Consider the following 20828-nt stretch of genomic DNA (forward strand, 5'->3'; position numbering starts at 1 on the left):
TGATGCCTCAGTTATTCTGTTGTTTTACCAGTTAACGAACCTTTATCTTACACTTATACATTATTTTGATGCAATAAAAAAGATTTACATTTATTTTTCATTTTATACCTTTGTTGTATGCATTTCTTAGGATTGATGTTCATTAAATGTTGTTAATGTAGTTCCTACACTCCATATAGATCCTGCACCAGAATGGAAGTATATGGGGACCACTCGATCATATGAGATTGCCACAAAGGAAAATGATAGATGAAATTTGTTCAAAACTATTTTGGAGCTTTTTTTTAATAGTCAAAGGTGCATTTATCTTTCATTGACCTATTCCTGCACTAAACAGAAACCAATTTGGGAATTCGACATCTCGACACACTTTCAAAGAAAATAGAGGAAGGTTTTTGTCTAAAATAATGTTTTAACACCTCCACATGATTTGGAATGCACCCAAGTTGTACGTGTGGGTTTCTAGAAGCAAATCAACAAAACTGCTCAAACTTCACATAGTTTTCAAAATGTCAAATTTTACCTTCATTTACATGCATATGGAGGAGAATCTCAAAAATTTGATCATATGGGTATTTTCACAATATAGAAAATTATCTAAAACTGAAATCGTTTCAAAAAATTAGTTATGGTTAGGAATACACATGAGGTTCTTTAAGGTAGTTTTGTAACAAGTTACAGCTTTCCCAGAATTGTAAGATCTTTCCCAGATTTGCAAAAAAAAAAGAAGGAAAATTTCTTATCATATCTATATTTAATAGCTTATGGTTTTACTGGGTATTCGTCAATGGGAAATAGTTGGAATTCAATCTCTCATTTTGTTTTGTAATGAATTGGCTAGCCTAAAGCCAAATTTGTATAATGAAATGTATAAAAACAATGTTGTGTCTCCAAGCCTAGCTAGTAGAAAATCACCATTCTTTGTACTCTCATGTTGGTAAGATGAATGTTGGGGGTTCTACCTATTAAGTGTGAAGCCAAATTCACGCAGGATTCTAGATCCTTCTAGATCAGATCTTTCTATATCTCCACACCGCCATTAGTTTCTAGATCTTTCGAGATCTCCATCTAAATGACATACAGGATTATAGATCCTTCTTCAACCTCTATAAATTTGTAATTTATCTGGCCAAGGAAAGCAAGCAAGCCAAGGCCCAAGCCTGTTATGTAATGCAAAGTGATTTCTATTCTCCAGTGATTGTTTTATCTATTCTGTTGTTTCTGACTGAGTAATCTTGTTGTTTCTCCATTTGTCTGTCTCTGTGAATTATTCTTTGCTATTGTCATTGAAGTCTCTGAGTATAAATCCACTGTGTGTGATATATGTTTTGATCTAACAACTAGTATCAGAGCTAGGGTCGAATATCCACTGTGCAAGCCGCTTAGTTCCATCACCTTGCTCTGGTAGCATTCGTTAAAACGTTGTCTGTTACTTCTGGAGTTGTTGAAGGATCTGTCTAGAAAATTGGAAATCCCTGCAAAGAAGAGAGTCCAGGAAAGTGATCTATCTAGAAAATAGCTGAGGAATTAGTGATCTATATATAGGGGTCACATTTCGATCATACTGAGTTTTCATCCGTTTTGCGTGAGTCTCGATCGCCAATGCAGCATCACGTCGATTCTCATCTAATTGAGCCAAGTATAACAAATGTTTTTCCTCTTCGGAAGTGGCTAGAAGTAACTCGATGGCCATTTGCAATGACGGGATTTCGCATTGAATGGGTAACACAGCTTCCAGACCATAAACTAGTTGGAAAGGAGTGAACCCTGTTGATGTTTTTACGGAAGTTCGATACGCCCAAAGCGCTGAAAATAGCATGTTATGCCAATTCAACCGATGAATCCCAATGATTCGTTGGATCATGTTGACTAAAACTTTGTTGATGGATTCAACCAGACCATTAGCATGTGGATAATAAGGAGTTGAACTATCGTGACGCAAACCAAGCTGGCCTGTAAGTTCGATCATCATAATGTTTCGAAAATGACGCCCACGATCAGTGATAATCGCTTGTGTGACACCAAACCTAGCAATTATATGATTGAACACGAAAATTGCAGCTGTCTTGCCGTCTGCCTCAAATGTAGGCATCGCCTCGGCTCACTTGGTAAAATAATCTACCGCAAGGATGATATACGCATGCCCCCCGGCTGAGTGAGGGTTACATGTAATAAAATCGATACCCCATTTGTCAAAAGGACCAACGACAATTATAGGGTGGAGAGGAGCAGGTGGAGCGCGCATCTTTCGATCAAAAATTTGGCAGTTGTGGCATTTTCGGACTGCGTTAATACAATCTTTAAACAAAGATGGCCAAAAGTAGCCAGCGCGCAATATCTTTTGGGTTGTGGCATACCCAAACATATGATCGCCACATGCTCCAGAGTGATAGACATTTAGAACCATTTCAGCTTCCTCGTGAGTTAAACAACGTCGAAAAACAAAGTCCACCCCAAGGCGATAAAGAGTATCTCCAATAATCCTGAATTGTTGGGATTGGAATCGTATTTTTCAACGTTCTGACCTTGAAATTTTTGGCCGAAAGGATTGGGTCTGGAGATAAACGATGATATCCCCATACCATGGATCTAAATTGCTGATGAGAAACAAGGATTCGTCCGCAATGGGTTCCTCCGCCACAGTTTCCGTGTCAGCACGCGGGAAGTCACACATTAACTCCGCAAAAACTAAAGATTTCTTAGACTTAGATTTTTCGAATTCCAAGTCGAACTCCTGCAGGATAACAATCCATTTAGAGTACTTGCCCCCTAGCAATTGCTTGGTCAAAATGTAGATCATAGGGTTACAATCAGAAATTACTGTAGTTTTACGTAGTAAAATGTAGTGACGAAAACGTTGGACAACTTGAACAGCTGCCAATGCCAATTTCTCCACATGTGAGTATTTTAGCTCAGTTGGATTTAAAGTTCAACTAAGGTAATATATCACATGTTCAGTACCGAATTCATCTTCCTGAACTAAGACCATTCCAATGGTGGAATGAGAGGCGGCGAGATACAAGAAGTAATCCTGGTTGTAGTTGGGAGGATGCAATAACGGTGCATGGGTTAACACGTGTTTTAGTGCATCAAAATACTTCTGAGCTATCTCATCCCAATAGAATGGAGTATTCTGTTTCAACAACCGGGTAAAACCCTTTGTAACCTCGGCGTAGTTAGGAATGAATCGTCATAAAAGGTTTGCTTTCCCTTGCAAACTTTGGAGTTGGCGAAGACTCAAAGGAGGAGGCAATGCTTCGACCTTCGAGGGATCGACACGAATGCTGGATTTTGAAACAACAAACCCTAGCAATCGACCCGTTTCTATACAAAAAACACACTTGTGTGGATTCAACCGAATCCGATAATGCTTACACCTCAGAAAGATTGCTCGTAAATGGATGAGGTGATCAGCTCGATGTAATGAATGAGCAGGCAAATCATCGAGATAGGGTTGCACAATGTGCTTGATGTCATGAAACGCATAAGACATGGCCCTTTGAAAAGTTTCTCCGGCATTCTTGAGCCAAAAAGGTAATTTGCAATAAGAAAATGTCCCCCATGGACAAATGAAAGCCGTTTTTGGTTGATCGGCAGGTAGAATATTGATTTGATTGTATCCGGAAAAACCATCCATAAAGGAGAATATTTCGCTGTCGGCACAATCATCAATGATTTGATTGATATAGGGAGTTGGGTAATTATCCTTTGGATAGGCTCAATTAATGTCCCTATAATCGATACATATTCTTATTGTCCCTTGCTTTTTGTTAACCGAAACAATATTCGATACTCAATCCATTAACGAGATCGGATAAATGAAACCTGCTTTGAGTAATTTTTCAACTTCTACTTTAATAGCAGCAACTTTTCTTGGGTGAATCTGACGCAAACATTTCCTTATGGGTTTAGCATCCGGGTAAGTCTTGATTTCATGAACAACAATCGCAGGATTAATTCTTGGCATTTCCTCATAGGACCAGGCAAACACGTCGCACAATTCTTGAAATAGGGCCTTATATATTTGAATTTTGTTTTCTATACGTGAGGCACCTATATGAATGTTCTCAACAATTCCAGGCTTAACCGAAATGTCAATAGGAATAGTTCGAGAGATGTTTCCCAAATTTAACTCTGAATCAGGATTTTTCATTGGATTCTGAGGTTCCTTGACATATTCAGTTGTAAAAATTGATGAAAAATCATTTTCAAAACGATCATTCTCGGGTAAAAACGAAGATCTGTGATGGAGATCTTCCCATGGTAAATCATCTACACATAGGATTTCACGAATTTTCTCATCAGATTGAACAAGTTCAGAAAACGTGATTGAATCCGAGCTTGATGTGAAAAGTGATTCTTCACGGACTACATTCATTAAGTCAATTTTGGTTGAAGTTGAGTCGGTAAACGATTGCACGACCTCATAAGCAATTTCGTATGGACTCAAAGGCATGACATCACCAAATGAGTCTATCTCAGATTCAGAAGGAACGATCCAAGGATCATCATAAACAATGGTGTCTGACGAAATCATATGAATGGTTGCAAATGAAGACGACGCGTTGATCGGAGGAAAAGGAAAAGTTCCCAGTAAACCGACATCTTTAACTAGTCCTACTCCAACATCCTTATACGGGATAGTCGTTTTACCGACATGCTGAATACTTTCAGAAGAGGCTGGGTCAGATGAAAAGTAAGCCAGCTGGTCTATTGTTACGATCTTTCCATTATGAGGAAACTTTATAACCTGAAAGACCGATGAAACGACAACTGTCATAGCGTAAGACCAACGACCCAAGAGAAGGTTGTAATGTAGAGGGGCATCAACCACCTCCACATCTAGATTAACGGTTTTTCCTTCAACCCCGATAGGCAAATCCTGTAGAATGCCAAAAGGATGAAACCCACGGCCATCAAAGGCCTTTAGAATCGTTGGGGATTGATTTAGCGAAGGAGAACCAAGTGATCTCCAACACTGTATCGACATAATACACATTGAGGCTCCCTCATCAATCACAATCCGATGAATAGGCCTGTTTTTTACTATCACTGGAATCTGGAAAGCCATTTGATGAGGTAAGCGCGATGTATTATTTTCTAGATCGAAAATTATTAGGTTCGAGTCCTGAACATCAACAACTCCTATAGCTGACAAAAGTAATTTACGCTGCGCTGGACATGATTGCAGCACTTCCAAAGCCGACATTGCTGAGGGTGAAACAGCTAAATCCTCAACAATGTTATAGTTCTGAGCCGCTCTCGCATGTGGATTGAAATCTGACTTTCGAAGTATACCCTTGGCGAGCGGTTTGATTACCAAGTCTGGATTAGGTTTCTCGATCTGTAGTGGATCGGAACCGGGAGCTGAGGTTGATGGGTTAGAATGAGAAGATTTTGCTTCTTTACCATCAACAGGACTTTTACTACCATAATCATGCGGTCGAGTCACAATCCTAACATGGGACATCATCAATATGGGTTCTTCATTGGCACTCGAGGAAGAACCTATCATCTTACTGTCTTGATTTGGAAAAAGATCCTTCAAAACAACAGGCATTTGGGAACCTTTGACAATCTTCGCAACCTCTGCACGATGAGGGCAGTCTCTTGTAAAATGTTCTTAATCACAAATGAGACATGGATAACGAGGTTTGCGTTTTTCATCATTGGATTCCGATTTTTCAGGTTTCTCTTTTGAATTTTTGTCTGTTTTATTCTTCTTCTTCCCTTTCTTCTTGCCACCGGATTTTGATTTGGCTGTAGATGACTCTACAACGTGAATATCGGCGGAAATCTCTGTGGAAGAATCTCCTGTCGGGGAGTCAGGCAAGGTTATGATAGGAGAAGAATTCTTGGAAGACTTCTTCTTACTTTTAGTGTTAACCGTACCAATCATACCATCAGCGGCATGAGACCCTGAAGGAGCTGCAGTGATTTGATTTTTCTTGGGAAGATCGGGGATTTTCTCGTGTAACGTACCTGACTGAGTATAGACCAAGTCAAGGTACTGTGCTTGAGCAATTACTTGCTCCTCAGTAACGACTCCGGCCTTAGCTACATCTTCAGTGATCTTTGGCAACAAAGATTTTACAAACCATTCAGCCAAGATCTGATCCGGAATAAAAACCTTCACTAAACGTCGTCGACGTCTCCATTCATGAATGTGATCTGAAATGTAAGTGGACATCGATTGCTTTAACGAAGTTAGTAATTCCGTGCCATTGTCGTATCTGGCTGACAATTGAAAATGAGTTAAAAATGAGGTAGCTAACTGACTAAAATTATAAAAAGTTCCTCGCGGTAACTCAATGTACCACTTGGTCGCGAGACCAATTAGAGTGTGCTAGAAAAGCCTTAGACGGATTGAATCATCTGAAATGGAGTTAGACGCACACTAGAGGTGATAAGTCATCACATGGTTCGACGGGTCCTCTCCTGATTTGCCTTCGAACTTAGGAATATCACTAGGCAACTTATTCGGCATTGGCGGCCAAAACAAAAGATAATTAATGGGATCGTTCGTTAGGCGCGACAAGTCAGGCAAGTCCAAAGTTGCGATAAACGGTAACTGACGATTAGGGTCCCTAAAACTCTGGGTCATGAGACCAGCCCCAGGAGGAGGATATCCAGGATAACTAGGAATAGGAATTGCATTTGGGATATTGTATCCTCCCTGAAAACTAGGATTAACCGGACTGTACTGGGGTTGTTGAGGTTGTTGATATGTATACCTAGGGTACGGTTGATACTGATAGACTGGCTGCTGCACAGCAGGACCGAATTGGTACTATCCCTAGTACGGTTGATAAGTAAATTATGGTTGACTTGTGACAACCGTACTTGAACCAGGTTGTCCTACAGGCATTTGAACCGAAGTTTGAATCATAGATCCAGACGGAGGTAAAGATGTCTGAGGAGTAGATACAGGAACAATAGAAACCGGAGTTGTCGATACTCCAGAAGTAGGTGGGGTAGATTGAACAGATGTTGTGGCAGTTGCAACAGTCGTTTGAGGCGGAGTACGAGGCATACTAGGCCCAGGCTGAGAAACTACCGAAGGTACAGAAGTTTGAATAGAAGACTAGACAGGTTGCTGGGGTGTACCAGAAACTAAGGGTTGTCCAGTTTGAGATGACAACTGTACATTCGGTTGCAAGACCTGTTGAGTTTGCGATGGATCCCACACTAAATTCATTCCGGGGTACGAACCCATAACAGGTTGAGAATATTGAGGACCATAACCGGGTTGAGGGTAGGATTGATAATTCAAAGGTACATTTCCCGTTCCTTGAACATATGATTGACCGAAGGGTGGTTGGAAACGTTGGTTCAAGTACCGACCTTGGGGTTGATACCCTTGAGGCACGTACTGATACTGGGGTTGACCTTGAGGTATAAATTGATATTGGGGTTGACCTTGGGGTACATATTGAGTCTGGGGTTGACCTTGAGGAACGTACTGTCCCGTAGGTATGTACTGTACTTGAGTTTGCCCCCCAGGCGCAAATTGGGAACCTTGAGGTTGCCCCCCAGGCAATAATTGAGGATTTTGAGGCTGCCCCCCTGGCGGTAACTGACCACCTTGAGGTTGAGGATTGGGAATAGTACCTGACATCATGAGAATATCTTCTATGCTCAACGGCTTAGTACCATTGCTTCTAGTTAATAATCCTTGTTCAATGGGTTGAGGAGATGCTCCTGAAAAAGTACCAGAAAGTGACTGATACCCATAGGAAATAGAAGGATCGCCGTACAAAAAGGATTTTGGCGATTGAGTAAACATGGACGACTGTCTTGACATATTTAATGGAGGATAATAACCTCTAGGTGTTTGGTGATAAGGAACACGAGGTGGTGAAAAACTTAACCCTGGGTTTTCTAAGAAATTAGTCAAAGAAAGATACCAAGCACTGCTCCTAGGTGGACTGTAAAAAATTGATTCACGCTCCCTTAGCTCAATAGCAGGTTGATTTTCAGGGATAGGGATGCCTACTTCTTCTTCCGAAGTAGCAAGTTCTTCGATAGCTATAAGTCCAGAAGGAAGATTTTGGGTAATTATTCTTTCTACCCTAGGTGAACCAGGACCACTAGAAGCTGGAGTAGCAAACCCCGATGTCGGAGTAGCAGCAAATTCACTTTCAGGTTCAGAGATTTCAGGTTCTTCACCTATATCACTAGTAGATGAAAAGCTACCAGTAACTTCGGAAATAGACACTGATTGTGGATTATAATCTGCTACTAAAGCTTGAAAATCAGGATGTACCACCAAAGAAGACTCTCCTTCTTCAGGTGACCCAACTCTACTGTCTCTAGGAGTTATGAGGACTCTTAATCCTTTAGGCCGGCTTGGTGAAAACTCAGGAGGTTGGCCCTGAAGTCTACGGGACTTCCTCGGTAATTCAGCCACAGTTAAAAAATTTTAACTACTTCACACGTAAACAAAGTAAAATCTCAATGAAAACCTCCTAAAGCCTCTAAAGAACCAAACAAATTTCAATCACACGCCTAAAGAATCTAGGAGATCAAACACACACAAACAATGACTTTCCGTACTGAAAACACTAGTTGGTGATGAAATCAAACATCGCAAAATTCAATACAGAAATGGTGGTTTGAACAATTACCCCGGCAACCTGCTTAATGAATAGACTGGCACAAGTTCCTCCACTTAACCGTCTCGAGTGAAAAGAACACCCCAGAAAATCCAAGTGAGTCTAGCCGACGTCTGCTCCATGTACAGTGGGATCTTCCCACCATTGTCACCTTAGGAAGAATCCTAAAGAATATGGTCACTAAGGTTACCAATCGAAACAAATATACCTGGGGGAACAATCTACGATCCGATACGCATGCAAGGGCAAAGTAGAAAGCTCAATCCCCTTGAAGGCTCCTTGACATAATCCAAGGTTTACCAACAAGTTACCCCAGGCTCCTCGACAATGGTTAATCCGAGGTTTACCATTTTTAATACGTGAATATCTGGCGTCGTTCCAAATGAGGAAGGATTGATTCCCACACTGGTTCGGACACGATCTCGTGCTTCTCCTTTAAGAGGAGCTTTACCATAGCATAAATGCAACAATTGGATTTCTTCCCTACCACAAGATACAGCTACTTGTTTGTTTTTACTGTCTTGGAGAGTTAATTACTCTCCTACTCCAAGACACTAGCCTAAGCTATGTTGGTGTATCAGAGCCCTAGAAATAAAAATATTACTAGATGAATTTTACTTTAAGCGTTATTTTTATTGGTTTTTGTTTAAGTCAAGAGGTGCGGAGATGAAACTCGTGGTACGAAGACTCGACTCAGAATCACTAAAAATGCACTTAAGATGATTAAACAATCTTTTCCCTTCAATGAACTTCCAGCTAGGAAAGAGTTTGAGAATACAAATACTTGTAAACACAAATCTTTCTTAACGAAAAAATTAAAAGAAGAGCTTTTGTCCTTTCCAATGCACTCAAAACGAGACAACTAGTTATTTTCACAAAAATTTCCCTTTTCTTTTCAAAACACTCAACCACTACAAAAACAAACTTTTTCCAAAAGAGATTTTTTTTTATTTTTTATAAAACACTCAAAATTATGGAAATGACTAACTTTGAGATCTATAAACTATAAAAACCTATTTGAAGTCAAAGCTTACAAGATGTCTTTTTTAAGGATGTTTTACTTAGCTAGATGTAAACTAAGGACCAATTTATGTAGAATCACAAATCAGTAAAAAATAACCAATTTTGTTTTATTCTTTAAAAATGAAATCCAAACTCTTAAACACAAGCTTTTCGAAGTTTTGTAAAGAGAAAACACAAAGTGGATTCCTCAACAAGGGTAGATTTCATAAATGGTCAGACCCATAAGAAGGCTGGTAGAAACCAAGGTGATCTGAGGTTCCTACAGCTTCTAAGCTCAGAGCTACTACAAGACCAAAATGAAAAACAAACCCAACAAGCAAAACTTCTAGGAATTTCACCTAAAACCCTAACACCAATTAAATCAACCTAAGGAAAGCTTCTGATAGGTTATATGCAGGTCTGGGCAGTGGATAATAACCTCTAAACAAAAACTAAGCTGACTAACAGAGAAAATCTTAGGTTTTCCAAAATTTTGACAGGGTCCGCAGGCCCACAGTTAACACAGGTGCGGTACTGCTCTGTGCTAAAAGCAAAAGTGCTGATAAGTACGCACTGTGTCAAAAGGCTAGGGTGCGGTCCTCTCCCAAAGTTATGAAAAACAAAAAATAACCCTGGATCTACTAATTCTACCCAATTCCACACACAACAAGCCAAAAACATAAAAAAAAACACAGTTTCTCAGGTCAAAGTAAAAACAAGGAAAAAAATCAAGTCCCCAGTGCAGTCGCCATTTTGTCACACGGAATGAGTCAATCTTGCGGACAAGATAGACCTTCCTAGAATCTAAAGAAGACCTAGTGACAAGCAAGCGAATCAAAAACTATCTTTCTCTAAATATGCATTTATAAACAAAGGCAAACAAGTGTTTTAGGCCTACCTTGGGTCCAACGCAAGTTTGTGGAAGCCTCGCTCCTTCGATCCAAATGAGCTCCCTTGTCACGAATCTGCAAACACAAACAAGAAAACAAATGAAATAGCACCTGAAAAGCAAATATCATAAAACATATTTAACATGAAAGTCAAGGAATTCATGAAACAAATGACATAAGACAATTTGTTGAGAAAAATGAATCTGATTGTATTAATTCAAATCAAAGAAGAACTTTACAACCTGTGCCTTGAAGTTGTACAAGCTCCTCCCAGGGTCCAGCAAGAAGTCTCCTCTACTTTGACAAGTTTCACTCTCTTCCCAATGAAGCCAAAAAGGTATGTGATCTCTCCTCTCAAGGTTAACTAGGAAGTCTTAATTTCACCAGCATTTACCCTAAAAAATGTTCAGCTTCTAACCTCCCTAGCAACCAGCCCAATGCCTTAATTTATAGTGCAATGGAGGGAAGTTACTAGGTCCTCCTTCAAAGGGATAAATCCCTCCTTCAAAGGGATAGCTCCTCTCATCAAGGGATTAGCTCCTTCTCTTTTGGGATGCATGAACCACCTAAGAGCGACCAATCCACGTCAAAATTCCTTCTAGAATCATCTAGAATTAACCCAAAGTGAGTTTTTTAGAATAAACTTGCGCCTTTTTGACTTTCACAAGGGCTCGCACCCACTCCTTTAGGGACAGAGCGGGCAGGTCCATAGGTACTGTGAACAGGAGGTGCGGGACCGCAGGCAACAGTGAGAGAAAGTGCGGAACCAGAGCTTTGTTGATTTTCAATGTCTTTCTCTCATTTTCAAAGCTTGACTTGAAGAGCTGAGGTCTGAGACTTGCTTAGGAGGATAGTAGAAGTGATGATAGACCCATACTGACTGCAAATAATCATGGTGACGATATTTTTGTGTAACATGCTTCTTTCTTGACCGTTCAATGGACATATTTTTTCATGTTGGTCACAATGTCATGCTTGCAGCCATGTTTTGGTCCACAAGGTCCTACTTTGTGTGTACAAGTTGTATTCGCTATGTAAACATCGCCGCACTCACACATAAATTTGTATGCATTGTCACGCAAGAATCTTCGCGGTAATTCAACAATATATCACAAGCGTCACGCTTGTCGCTTGCACCATCGGTCAGTCATGTTGAGTATGTGTTGTGTTGATGGTTTGAGGCATCTTGTCGTCAAGTCATGTTGAGTGTGTGTTTGCAAGCTCGCCTATTCAACAATTCACTCACTCACACACTTAGTCATTTTTTTGAAGTTTTGATGATCGGATCACCCTCCAACAGCTGGACCTCCACCTTAGAATTCACTAGACCAACTGTCACCGAGAACATCGTAGAAGTGTCCAACGAGCCATTTCAATTTGCGCTGCATACAATCTAATCAACCAACCCTCCTATTGGTCAACCAGAGAGTTTGACTGGGCAGTGACCCCTGGATTCCCTCCCCTAAAAAGTTGCGCAAAGTATGCAGACCTTGCCCGCTCTGTAGAGCGATAACTAGGGTCTCTTACACCACCAATTATTCCACATTATTAAGTCAATCCAGGATCGTTTTGTTCTTTCAAGGAGTAACTCAATCCGAGGCTGTTCTGTCCAAGTAATGCTCGGTAGTATAGCGTTCTAATGATTTGAAAGGAAACAAACACTAAGTTGTAACTAAACCAACTCAAAAGATAAAATCACACAAAGCAGTTGATCAGTCAAGGGTACGGAAACAATAACCCTTCCCTTTAGAAACTGATAAAGAAAGAAAACCAAAGCATGGACTTATAGGTCTGGGAGCTAGGCAGCGTCTTGCTGGGCTCATGACAGCCTTAGGCCTACTATCACGCAAAAGCAATAAAGGCAGATTAGCGAAAGTAAAATGGAACATCAATTCTAAAATGGAACAACAGTAATCAAATGGAACAACAGTAATTAAATGGAACAGCAAACTATCATAAACAGGAAACGTCAATCATATAAATTGGAACAGCAAACTCAAATGGAACAACAAACTCAAATGGAACAGCAAACTCCGATGTATGTACACGTTCTAGACTACTGTAGCAATCCGAGAGTAATGTATGATGTGACTATGTTTTTGAACAAAGTGATATTATCTTCAAGCCTCGCAAATACTTATTTTATATGAATCCAATGATGATAACATTCATACCAATATCTTGCTATAGAAATGGATGTAATTTGAATAGATTCACTTTGTGTAATACAGAGACGTGGGTTAAAGAACTTATTCAGATTCAGATATTAATTAGGAAGCATAGTCTATCATATAAAAGATATATCGGATTACTGAAACAAGAGAAATAAGCAAACCACACAAATCACCGTATGATACAACAACAAGTGACCGTCGGAGCTGGGCCCTTGGCTACCAATGGTACACTGCTTAAAGTTACTTCAGATGCAGAAACGAAGTGAACACCAAGTCCTTTATATTGATTGCATTAACAAAAGTATACAAAATCAGGTCTTAACAAAACTTAATGATCAAAGTTGTTCTGAAGCTTGTAATTACAACAACAGTCGTTCCCCACGCTCGATGGCGTGGTACCTTTATATAGCAGAAATGACGGAGATATCTAGATACAAAAGATAAGCTTAAAGCAACGATCCCTCAGGATCGAAGATCCTGAGGGATTCGCTAATCGTTCAGTTCTTCTCTTTCCTTTCTTGCGTTCTCCGTCTCGGTATCCTGTTTTCTTTTCCTGGACTTATTCGGCTCTAATTTTACTTGATCTTGTCCGCATCCGGTTCCCTGTCGACGGGACAGCAGTTACTTTCCCTTCGCTTCTTGTTTTTACTCGATGATTCCCTGTTTCCGTGTCCTTCTGCATAGAAAACATCAATTATTAGTGATTGAGCTTCGTTTGTCCATTTTCACACAATTTATCAAAACCCTTATATTCTTTAGACTCATAATGCAGAAAAGGTTAGAAATATTATTGAAAAACCACTAGATTGCTTGTGAAAAAGCATACCTTCCAAGTGCTCCACACACCCCCCTGCTTACCCTGTTTCATGTCCTCATGAAAACGTTATAATTGACATGCAAGGCTGTGAGAGAGTAGGCCGGAGAAGGGATCTCACGAAGAGGTCGACAACCATGATTAGCAACTAGATGGTCAAAGAACTGATCTAACTGATCTGCAGGCATCTCATATAGGGCCTGATATCCAGGTGCAGGATGCCAAATAATTGGGCTGCGAAACCGATACCCCAACCAGAATGGTCCTGCTCGCAGAATCCGTTCCCCATAGAGACTCAATCGACTGACAGCCAATTCAAAATTCTCAAAGTTAAAGGGTTCCCTGAGCTGGATGTTTGGGTTAGAGGTTCGGTAGCGAAACTTTGCAGCATGGAGGGCATGGTATTTAATAGTCAGGAAATACTCCAGACCATTTCGGATCAAGTCTCCATGCATGGGACCTAATATCTTCATGACACCTGGGATCCTCATCACACTCCTATGCTCTCTCCATAATGCTGCTGGGTCCCTAGGTTCAGCTCGTACCCATAGGTCTAAACTATTTTCTTGCCTCTGGAAGATGTTGTAAGCTTCAAGCCATTTTAACTGATTCACCCCAAATGAGATAAAGGCTTGGAATTGTATATCGCCAACGAAAGGGCCAGGATTCAAATCAGTTTCCTGGTCTAAGACAAGATTGTGCAGGTAAAATTCACATAACAACCTTTGAACTTTAACTCCATAGTGCTTGCAGCAGTCTATAAAATCATTAACAGTGTTGATATGGATAGGTTCTCCCGCCCTAACAACTTTTATTTTTAATCTCAAATATCGTTCAAGCAAAAACAAAGCATAATTTTTAGCAGGGGCTCTACAAGTCAAAACATCAGTATACAAGGAACACAGGGTGTCCATCTGCTTAACAACACTATCTAGTCGACGAGTTACCTTAGCAACCTTTTCCTGCTCCTTCTGCCATCCTTCAAAGGCCTGGCTCTCAGACTGATTGATGTTTCGAAGTTGCTGTTGGAGCTCTTCATATCTTTTCTTGGGGACCGTCTGTTCTCGCAACTGCTCGGCCTCCTGCTGGGCTTCCTTCATCATTTTATGCAAGGTTCTGGTTTTTGGGTCTTTCTTCCACACAGCCGTAGAAGCTGGAAGTTTAACCTGGACCTTCTTATTACGTTGTTTGGAATTTCGGACCCGAATTACACCCGAGGGGGGTGCTTCTGTTTGAACCTCTTTGCTATCCGTTTCCTTTTTAATGCGAACAAAGGGTTGCTGTGGTCTTCCTACCACCGGAGCCTCTTGCTGTTCCATTGGAATGTCCATTTGTTCCTCCGGGCCAGATGGAACAATAGTTTCTATTGGAACAACACCTTGTTCCTCATTATCATTTGGAATAGCAGACTGTTCCTCGACAGTAGGTCTCCTGATGGGGTTTCGTCCATCAAAACGAACTCTAACCCTCGGGGAAATTGCTGCCGTGGTCCTCTTCCTTTTCCTTGCAGTTTTTTGTATTCGCAGACTGGCTTTCAACATTCTAATTTGTTGCCGGAGTCTGGCTATCGTGCCCAGCATCCTCTGGTGCTTCTTCCTCAATTTTTCAATTTCCCTTGCCTCGGCAGAGGGTTTGGCCTTCAATCTTACTTCTTCTTCCTCTCCTGGAACATCTTCCGGCGTCCTGGGGACAGATTGTCCCGGATTGATGGCTTCTGCTTCATTACCATAGCCAGGCAGGTTTTCTTCCCCTGCCTCTTCTGCATGCCTTTCCTCGGGTAATTCTTCTTCTGCGGGGCCATCAAGGACGCCTCCTGTACTGGAGGCTTGGCCGTATCCTCTCATATTGGCCAGAACTGCTGCCAATTCCTCTTCTCCTGGAGGGTCTTGCAACGGGCTACCCATAGATTGTGCGTTTTCTTCTTCTTGATTGTCTCGCTTGGTGGTTTCTTCTCCTTCAGATTGGTCATGTCCTTCTTCAATTCCTCCTTCTAGCTGGTTAGTTCCAGCCTCTGATTGCTCAGCATTTCCTTCGGGTAATTCACCTTCCACTTCCGGAGGTTCGTCCTCGATTTCAATTGGTTGGGCCGCAGTTTTCTGAATCTTTTCCAACCTTCCCCGTATTCGAACCAATCGAGCTAACTTCCTAGGTCTTTCAGGTAGGTTGGGAGTGCCAACAGGTTCTCTAGGTTCCTCTGGTCGTTCCGGCGTATCGGAGGGTTGCTTTCGTTTCGAAACAGCATGCTTTTCTGCCGCCGACTTCTTACGTTTCTCTGATTGTTCCGACGTGCTGGAGGACTGCTTTCGTTTTGAAACAGCATGCTTTTCTGCTGCTGGCTTCTTATGTTTTTCTGAATGTTCCGGTGTGCTGGAGGTTCGTTCAGATTTTGGGGGTGGTACAGCCAGTCCCTCTTTAACTGTTTCAACCAATTCCTCCCAGGTGCCTTGCTGTTGGGTAATACTGTGGCTTATTATTAGCTGAATCAGTCCGTGGTGGCTAACAACCGTATCTGTGTGCTGAGCCTTCTTTAGGCTTCGGGCCGCATCATGTAATAACGAATTTAAAAGGGCAGGGAGATTTACAGAACATTTTCCCTTTAAAACAGCTAGAAGTTTTAAGTGACGAGCCCTTACCACATCTTTTCTCCCTTCGCAGGTGATATAGCTCTGCACTGTCTTCGCCAGCTCGGTCCAGGGTTTCCCCAGTGTTGTCGGCAGAACTCCTTTCCCTTTGACTGTCAGACTTTGGCCTTCACTTTGGAAAATTTCCATTACTTTCTGCAGTCTTTCCTTCTTCAGCTCCCATCTGGGTCCAACAGCTAGTAATCCTGAGGTTTCTGCGATAATGTCCTCCGTAACTCCTATCCGCTTTCCTCCGACTATAGAGTGGTTTTCCTGCAAATTTTGCAAGAATTCCAACGCTACAGCCTCATTCGATTCTTGTAGGTGGTTGAAGTAATTCAACCATCCTGCATTTTCCAGAATTTCGCGGGCAGCAGCAGACACGGTCAGCTTGTGCGGTTCACTTCGGATTGTCCTCCCGCTCATAGCTTACTCCAGAAATAGACTCAGGAATGAAACAGAAACTGTTTGCAGTATTTACCAAGCAGAGAGGATACTCGATGCTAATTTTAGGAAAGATCTTCGCAGAGCATGCAGCAAAGAGAAAGATCGTGGATGGCAGTCCGTAGAATGAGATCATCATACCGTTAAATCGTGTCATTATTTTGCCCGAATGGTGTGCAGCCACGTAACCATTGGAGTAATGAGGTTACCTCCCCCCCGCGATCTGATAGGCTGCCCCCAGCCGTCAAAGAGAGGAGCAGCAGCCAGTAGGGAGTCAAATCATAAAGTACAGCAGGTAGAATTATGCCATGTTGTAAAAGGACAATGGAGTACCGAAACCGAGGCAGAAAAGTGGATCGCTTTTTAGATAAGCCAGTGTGATATAATGAGGAACCGAGGGGTTGGACGTCTGTCAACTGTACCAAGTCTCCAGTAGTCATTGTTAATTCCGTTGCCATGATTGGTGATAATGTTCATGCGATAATTATATCAGGGTGTGACATATGATACATGCAAAGGATATAAAAGACAAACAGACTTAATATCATACCTGTTGGTGTAAATATTACGACTCCAATGCCATTAACAGAGCTCTGCTGCCAACAGGTGTTCATAACCTTGGCAAAGTTGTTTATCTCACCCTCCGGAACCATTATCCTTTGTGTATCTACTGAAGAGTGCTTTGTCAAAATGTAGGCCATTATGCTGGCTTGGTGACTAGATAACCATAATGCCATTCACAAGGTAGGCACGAAACGTGGTCAGGCCGGCTCGTGATGAGACCTCCTGTTCCAAGGTTTGCTTGTTATTTTACCTTTGGATCATATCCTTGGTGTGGTGGCCGTAATGGGAATGCCACTTCGCTTCCATCCTTATGATCATGGTAGGCTGGCTCTGAATGAGACCCCCTATCTTGCATTTGACGATTTCATATCTTGTTTTTATTTTTTCTTTTATTCTTCTTTTGCAGCACACTTCTCTTTTTCTTTGTTCAATTACACATAAGGGTGGTTCCGCACTCCTTAAGAGCGGGGAATGGTGGAAGAAGTCTTACAATCCCAACAGACAGATATAAATCGTTTGCTCATATTCCTCAGTAATGATCAAGAAAGTTTTTAGGGAGATCGACATGATAAAAATTACCAAACCATGGTTCGGGAATAAGATAATGACAGTGAAGACGAAAGTTAATGTCCCTCCTCTTGTCTTCTTATATATACTGACTGTTAAAATAGTAGCGATTTATGATATGCTGGTTTCGGTATATAATGCTTTATGTTCATTGCATAATGTCATTGCTATATCTAAAGGATTTAGGAGAGCATAATCGCAAAACGTCCCAATAGGAGCAGAAAGGTTCTGATGGTGTCCTCTCTGAGAGAAGCATGTAAATGAGTTATCTTGTGGAAAAGAAATAGCAGAATTAGCCAAATTCTGTATCTTGGAAAAAGAAATATGCGAGTGTTGTTCCTTTTCGCAAAGGAACAGCAAAGCACAAAGAGTGATGTTCCTTTTCGCAAAGGAACAGCAAAAATCCACACGTGCTATTCCTTTTCGCAAAGGAACAGCAAAAATCCACACGTGCTGTTCCTTTTCGCAAAGGAACAACAAAACAAAAAAGTGTTGTTCCTTTTCGCAAAGGAACAGCAAAGCAAAAAAGTGCTGTTCCTTTTCGCAAAGGAACAACAAAAATTCCAAAACACAAAAGTGTTGTTCCTTTTCGCAAAGGAACAGCAAAAAAATTTCCAAAACACAAAAGTGTTGTTCCTTTTCGCAAAGGAACAGCAAAAATCCACACGTGCTGTTCCTTTTCGCAAAGGAACAGTAAAGCAAAAAAGTGTTGTTCCTTTTCGCAAAGGAACATCAAAGCAAAAAGTGATGTTCCTTTTCGCAAAGGAACAGCAAAGCAAAAAGTGTTGTTCCTTTTCGCAAAGGAACAACAAAGCAAAAAGTGCTGTTCCTTTTCGCAAAGGAACAACAAAGCAAAAAGTGTTGTTCCTTTTTGCAAAGGAACATCAAAGCAAAAAGTGCTGTTCCTTTTCGCAAAGGAACAGCAAAGCAAAAAGTGCTGTTCGTTTTCGCAAAGGAACAGCAAAGCAAAAAGTGCTGTTCCTTTTCGCAAAGGAACAACAAAGCAAAAAGTGCTGTTCCTTTTCGCAAAGGAACAGCAAAACACCAAGTGCTGTTCCTTTTCGCAAAGGAACAGCAAAACACCAAAAGTGCTGTTCCTTTTGAAAAGGAACAGCAGAATCACACGAGTGCTGTTCCTTTTGAAAAGGAACAACAAAATCAAACCAGTGTTGTTCCTTTTGAAAAGGAACAGCAAAATCAAAATGTGCTGTGCAAAATAAAAAATACTACAAACAAAGATGAAAAGAACATATGTACAGGATGTTATGTACAAATTATGAAAAACGAGTTGCTTAAGTTATAGGTGAGGAAGATTTCGATTCCTCTCCTAAGATCTCCAAATCAGTATCTTGCTGTAGCTGTTGACAAAAGGATTCCCAAGTAAGAGGTCTTCGATAGAGACGAACTCGGTGGCCATTTACTTTGAACATATGTCCAGAACCGTCAATTGTCATCAGAGTGAGGGTCCCATTGTCGTGCACCTTCTGGATCTCATATGGTCCTAGCCAGCGAGTCTGGAGTTTCCCCGGGAAATCCTGGAACCGAGAATCGTATAACAGAGCCCAGTCTCCTTCATGGAAGACTTTATTCTTTATAAGTGCATCATGCCACTTAGCTCGCTGCTGTTGGATTAATGCTGTGTTTTGTAATGCAGAGAGCCTAATCTCATCCAATTCGTTGATTTGTCGTAGTCGATTGATCTGTGCCTCATTCAGATCTAAGCCGACCTCTTGTGTAGTTCGTAGTGTTTGGATCTCAAATTCGATAGGAAAGATTGGTTGTTTCCCAAACACCAATTGATAAGGTGAATAGCCTGTCGTACTTCTCCATGTGGTTCTATAAGCCCACAGTGCTTCAGGTAGCCGAGCAGCCCAATCACGCCTGTGTGATGCGATAGTCTTTGTTAAGATTGATTCAATTATCTTGTTACTGTTTTCTACTTGTCCATTTGCCTGCGGATGGTAGGGAGTAGTGATCTTATGTTGGATATGATAGTTGTTAAGTGTTGCAGCTAGTTTATTTCCAACAAATTGTGGTCCACCATCTGTAATTACTTCTCTCGGAAGTCCATAACGTACAAACAAATGGAACAGAAATTGTATTACCGAATCTTCTGTAGCCCTAGCTAATGATTCAGCCTCAACCCATTTAGTAACATAGTCTGTTGCTACCAGGATGTATGTCCTCTGGTTTGATGGTGGATTAATGGGCCCGACGAAATCGAGAGCCCATTGTTCAAATGGCTCAATAACCACTTGTGGTCTCAGAGGCATTTCATCAGCTTGACCAGGTTTTCCTGCTCGCTGGCAGCTGTCACAGGCTTGTACAAACTTTTTCGCGTCCTTAAAAATTGTAGGCCAATAGTATCCTGCCTGTAGTACTTTATGTGCTGTTCTTTTGTCGGCAAAGTGCCCCTCGCATGGTCCATTATGACAAGCTTTTAAGATGTCTAGGATCTCATCCTCTCGAATACACCTCCTGATTTGCATGTCTGCCCCTGTATGGAATAAATGGTCTCCAATCCACGAAAATCGAGTGCTTTTTTGAACAATTTTCTTTCGTTCCTGAGGGGTTAGGTGTTTTGGTAACTTACCCACTGCAAGGTAATTGGCGACATCAGCATACCAGGGTGTTTGAATGGCAATGGCAAACAGATGTTCATCAGGGAATTGATCTTCTACTGCTGCTGTTTCGATTGATTTGGGTATTCTTGAGAGGAAGTCGGCTACAGGGTTCTCCTTGTCGGGTCGATCCTTAATTGTGATGTCGAACTCCTGCAACAGGATCAACCATCGAGTTACTCTAGCATTCGTGACAGGTTTGTTTGCTAGATATTTGATAGCAGAATGATCTGTATATAACACAACAGGATAACCTGTAATATAATGCCTAAATTTATTAACAACATGAATTACAGCCAGGAATTCCTTTTCAGTAACAGTATAATTGAGTTCGACAGAGGATAAATTTTTGCTAATATAGTAAATAGCGTATGGCTTCTTATCCTCTTCTTGTCCTAGGATTGCACCGATTGCTGTATCCGAGGCATCAGATGAGATCTGGAATGGAAAATTCCAGTTTGGTCCTCGAAGGACTGGAGCTATTGACAGCAACTTTTTCAATTCTTTAAAAGCCTG

This window comes from Pinus tabuliformis, chromosome 9 (assembly GCF_031772625.1).
Source record: "Pinus tabuliformis cultivar Carrire ecotype Pingquan chromosome 9, CPIR1, whole genome shotgun sequence".
Lineage (NCBI taxonomy): Eukaryota > Viridiplantae > Streptophyta > Pinopsida > Pinales > Pinaceae > Pinus > Pinus tabuliformis.